This window comes from Felis catus, chromosome D3, assembly GCF_018350175.1.
Source record: "Felis catus isolate Fca126 chromosome D3, F.catus_Fca126_mat1.0, whole genome shotgun sequence".
NCBI classification, from domain to species: domain Eukaryota; kingdom Metazoa; phylum Chordata; class Mammalia; order Carnivora; family Felidae; genus Felis; species Felis catus.
Genome location: NC_058379.1, coordinates 52557414 through 52563133, shown reverse-complemented (window position 1 = coordinate 52563133; position 5720 = coordinate 52557414). Strand labels below are relative to the sequence as shown.

Below are 5720 nucleotides of genomic sequence, written 5' to 3'. Positions count from 1 at the left end.
TTGTTTGTTTCCTATAGCTTCCTTGATTAAATGCAAGGACATTGGAATGATGAGTATCCCAGGAGAGAGGAGGAGTGGGAGAGAAGGAAGGAGGGAGAGAAAAAGTGAGGAAGGAAGGAGAAAACACAAAATAGTAGAATATGAAGTTGCTTGCTTTAAGAAATTCAAATCCAAGCCTACAAAAGGAGAAATGTCTGCTGTTTTCTCCCACTTTGTGGTCACGGAAGAGCTGAGTCGGCTGTCATCTAACTGGCAGGAAGAGACCTAAGCTCAGAAGAAACTCACGTGAAGAGGGTTAGTTTGTTGGTCCACAGGGGAAAGTTAGCAGCCAGGGAATGCACTGAGAGGGTCCAGACTCTGGGGTGCTTCACTCAGCCTTACGCAAGTTGTGAAAGTTCTGCATGGTCCTTCCTATGGCTTCATCCATGATGACCAGTGGCCGGTGGCCCATGACCTTTTTGGCTCTCACAGCTGTAATAGTGGAATGCACTGGCCAATGCGACTGGCATTGGTATGAAAGTGGGCTGGAGCTGGATGACAGGACTGATTGCCATCACCAGGAGGGAAAGCAGGGGGGCCAGGTAGCAGGCCACCCAGTAGGGGATGTGGTACTTGGGGCCTTATAGTTGAGGCCTGTCAGGATGTGGGACAGGAATGTCCAGAAAGAGGTGACTTCATGGTTGATGATGTGAAGTGCCTTCTCACTAAGCCACATCTCAGGAGAGGTACTCTGCAGCCAAGATATGTCTGTGCACTGGGTTCTCCGCGAAAGTGAGGTCCACCAAGTTCTCTTCATTTCCAATCACGAACTTCACCTTGCCTTTCCCAGCCATCTTGATGAGGATGGGGACCAACTGGGGGTCTTTTGGGGTGAAAATGCCATGACGGCAGGTGGCCATGGCTAAGAAATGCCTCTCAGAATTTTTGATGCCCAGGACTGCTCTCTCCTGTAAGATTTGGTCTCTGTGTAGTGGTCCGCGGGTTTCATGGGACAAGGGAGATCTTCAGTTCCATTTTTGATGTTGACACCCTCAAAGATGACACTGGTACTTCTGGTTAAAATGAGTTTTGAACCCCAGCCTCTGTGCAAGTTTCAATGGCATTCTTCATGCCAACGCAATTCACTCTCTAAAAGAGTTTTTGTTGTTACTGGTTGGTGGGGGTGACACACATTGGACAACTGTCCTATACCTTTAAGAGTTGGGTACAGATCCTATTAGCTACAGGGGTCGCCCAGAAAGAACTGCACCCAGGGATTGTGAAACCCTTGCTGCATATCAAATACATTGATAGAGTAGCTGGCTAGAAACTGCTCCACCGTGTGCTGCCCCAGGAATCCAGAGCCTCCTATCACTGTGCACTTATTGGCCCTTCAAATAATGGTTATTCACTTCCCAGTCTCCCACCCATGGGAGCTCCTCTGGCCAGCCTCAGAGTGCTTTCAGCTTGCACCCAAAGACCTCCTGCTGCCAGTGCCACCCTTTACTCTGATGCAGTCATTTTGATGTCAAGGACCTTATTTTTCCATAAACAATTAACTTGTTAATTAATTCTATTTTTCCAGAATAGAAATGTCTTTATTAGCTTGTTCTTCTGACATTGAACCTAATGCACCTTCATTGTAAGCTATTAAATAAAATTTTTAAATAAAAATTTTAATGAAGAAGATTATAATTACCCACAATCCAAGAGTAATCCTTTTCAATATATTTGCAGAATGTCTTTCTAGTTTCTGTTGTTTTTCTTTCTCCCCTTCTTTTCCTGCCCCATCCCTTTCTCTTTCCCTCCTCTTCAGCTTCTAAAACAAAAATAACCTTCATATGTTGCATTTTTTTAGGACTTTCATTTTTCACTTACTATAGTTTGAACACATCCAAAAGCCAACTACATAATCATTTTTAATTTTCACAGAGTATTTTTTTATTGTATGTATCTAGACTATGTATCTAAACACTGTTGATGACCATTTAAGCTAATGTTATTTTGCACTACTCTAAACAACTCAGGTGTACAAATCCTTGCACCCTTTCTTATAATATGTCTGATTATTTAGGTTAAATTTTCAGAAGTGACATTTATAGGTCAAAGTATCCACACATTAAATACCATGATGCCTATTGTTAAACTGCCCTCCAAAATGTTGCACCTGGCATTGGGGTGCTATCATTTTTACTATCATTTTTATTATGTCTTTTTGTTTTTATTATCAATTTTTTATTTGCCAATCTTATTTTCAGAAAAAACTAATTTAATTTGCACTTATTGAATGGCTAGTGAAGTTGTATATTACTCATATTTTAATGACTATATTTTTAAAATGATCTCATAATTATGTCCTACACATTCTCATTATCTATTTTCTCCCCTCTTTCTCTCTCTCTTTTTAATTTTATATTTCTCTATTTGACTTAAAAGATTTATTACAATAATCTTTTGTCCTATGCACACAATAATTTTCTCTATTTGAAGTCTACCTTTCAATTACTTATTTTATTATATAACCTAAAATATTTCTCTTAATGATATCTGTATTGGTTTCATGTTTTAGAAAATTCACCCTTCACCATGATTTAAAAAATAGTAACCTAAAACATTCTTCTAGAGCCCTGAAAAACCTTAATACATGTAGTTTAAGTCAGATGCCTGGACAGAATTCCCTCTCTTGGGAGCACTTGTCTTTACTAGTATCTTTTTCCTTCCCAAATGTAATTTACCTGTTATTCTTTAAATGGAACAAGTAGATCATATAACAAATATGATGGCAAAATAATTAGTGAATTTCCAATGCATTTGGAAATATTGAGTAAGATATAGGGAGGCATTAGTTTTATAGCTTTCTTCCTTCTTTCCTTCCTTCCTTCCTTCCTTCCTTCCTTCCTTCCTTCCTTCCTTCTTGTATGTTTACTGAGTGCCAATTTAATGCCATAGGCCCAATTCAAGATTTCAGAGTTATAACAAGGACAGGTAAATTGAATAAAAGACTAGACTAGATTTTTTCAAAGACAACCTAAGAGAATCATGGAAAGCTCACAAAAAGAAAGACGTATGTAGTATGAACACAGTTCCAGGCTATGAGTCAAATGTGCTCAATGGTGACATTTTTGTTTTTCAATAGAAATGTTCCCATTCAATTTGATGAGAGAAAACATAATATTTCTTAGTCAATTCATATAAACTTAGTCAATTTGAGATTTAAAAAAATGAATTTAGGTTCTTCCTCAATTTTGCATTTTTGGGGGAGACATTTTTCCTGGATGTACCAAAAATATCATCATATCTGAAGGAGTGGGAGGCACCCAGTCACTGCTATTGACATCTTTCCCATTAGCTTGTGCTGAGAGACCTCTCATCTGATTCATTCTCCATGGCCACCAACGCATGTCTTTGTAACCACTGCAAATCTTTTTCAGCCAACCAGCTTCGGGTGTCACACCTGGACACTCCCAGCCAAGGAGCATAGAAGGGTCTAAGGGACTGCGTGCTCCTTATGTCCTATCAGAGCATGTGAGGACTCTCCTGACACTGCCTCAGATTGCTTCCTGACATGCAAGAAACATGTCTCCTCCTGAAGCATCAGTGAGATCAATCTACCCCTCATGTGTGCATACATGGTGAACTTAACATTAGGTAGGGCAAGATTCAGTGCTCCTTCAATGACTCACTCTCTGACTCTTCTGACTTCTTCCCAACTTGCAGTTTCAAGTGTCTGGAGATATCACTTACTGATCAATTATCTATTCACTCTATGCCTATATTGATAGCAAGAACTTGGCTTTTGATGCTGTAAGGATCTAGCTTCTTGTGACTTAAAAAGCTAAATAATCTGCCAAAAGTTTGATTTTTAAACTTTTTATACCAAAGCTAAACATTCATTATTTCTATCTTCATTTCTGCAGTTATGATGGTTACCTAAAAGAGACCAGCCTGCCCAAGCCTGATCTTTTTCTGGTTCTTTTTATTCTGTTTCACTCTTTTTCTCTGTTTACTCTCTTTTTACTTCACACACACACACACACACACACACACACATTATAAATGGACAAACTAAATCATATATAATATCCTCCCTCAAAGATCTTAGGCTTGATAACAGGAAGAGCTTAGGTAACACTTAAGTGTTGTGTAAAATCTTTCACTATAAAGAGATACCAAGAGTAAAGAATTTATAAAATTTAATACGCTTTATACTCATTTTCAAGATTAACATATCTTGGGGAGATATTTACAGCGAACTCCTTATATGTTTTGCTTGTTATTTATACTCACAGTTATTTATACTCACAAAATTTTAATTCTGTAAAACATGCCTTGTAGATTTTGCTTCATTAGTTATTAAGTGGGAAAGAAAGGTCAACCAAAGAATGAAACATAGTGTTCCAGCCTCTAGACATGAAAAAATGGGAAGGAAGGACTAAAATCTTTTTAGGAAGGGCGTTTTCTTTATCTTTTTATATTTTTCCTATTCTCTTTCATCATCCTGCTTTCACATCTCCTGCAATTAAGCATCAGCAAATTAAATATACTCAACCAGTTTGCAGTTCTGCCCTTTGAAGATGCTCTTAGTAAGATTTTTTTCTGTGTATACAAAAGTACTAAAATTAATAAATGCAGAATATATAAAAAAGCGTATGATGAATTGTTGTCAACTTGTCCAGTTTATATAGAAATGTACCTTTCTTTGTTGCATTTAATGATTGATTTTCTAGGTTAATGTAACTGTAGGTGATAAAATGCCAGAGAGATTAGTATTGGATCACATTTGAGATTTTTTTTTGGTATTTACCCACAAAATATTTATTGAGCACCCACTATGTGCCAGGTGCAGCTGTAAGTGCTTGGGATACTTCAATGAACAAAAGGCACACAAATTTCTACAAATCCTGGTTCCTCAAGCTTACATTCTAAGGGAGACAGACAATCAGTATCAACAACCAGTCAATTCTATGTAATTGGAGGGGATAAGTCCTATCAAAAGAGCAGAGCAGGGTAAAGGGGGACAGAAGTTCAGAAGTGGAAAGAAGGTTGAAATTTAATATGAATATGCAAAACATATTTGCAATTATATATACAGCATATGCAATTGCATACATAGTATATGCAATTGTACACACACACATGCATATATATATACATACATATATATATACATACATATATATATACATATATATACATATATATACATATATATACATATATATACATACATATATATATACTTATATATATACATATATATACATATATATATACATATATATATACATATATATATACATACATATATATATATACATATATATATACATACATATATATATACATACATGAAACAAGCAAATGTTTTTGCCATCTTTGCTTAGGAAGGATCACATTTGAGTTTAAATGTTAGAATTAGATTTAAGTCCACCACCTCCCGTTACTGCTTTATCCCAAATCCAGTTGTGTTGTTCCAACCTTAAATTCTCCATTTGATCCAATATCTTACAGTGCTCACACTAAATATTTTAATATAAGTGCTTCCTTAAAAGTCTTGGACAATCAGTAAGAATCTCATTGTAGGAGAAACACGCAGGAGGTTAAGCCTTGGGTTCCTCCTTCCTGTAATTTATGGTAGTGTAATCGTGGTGAAGTAATCAGCTCACTGCAATTTGCTATTTCAAAGCTATTAATGTTACCCACACCTATAATGAAAAAGTCAAGAATTTTTATTTGAAGTA

At 36.7% G+C, this 5720-nt stretch overlaps 1 pseudogene; it reads right to left on the bottom strand.

Annotated features, from left to right (window-relative positions):
* Nucleotides 1-367: 367 nt before the first annotated feature.
* LOC101084654 lies at nucleotides 368-3458 on the bottom strand (annotated as a pseudogene).
* Nucleotides 3459-5720: the final 2262 nt, after the last annotated feature.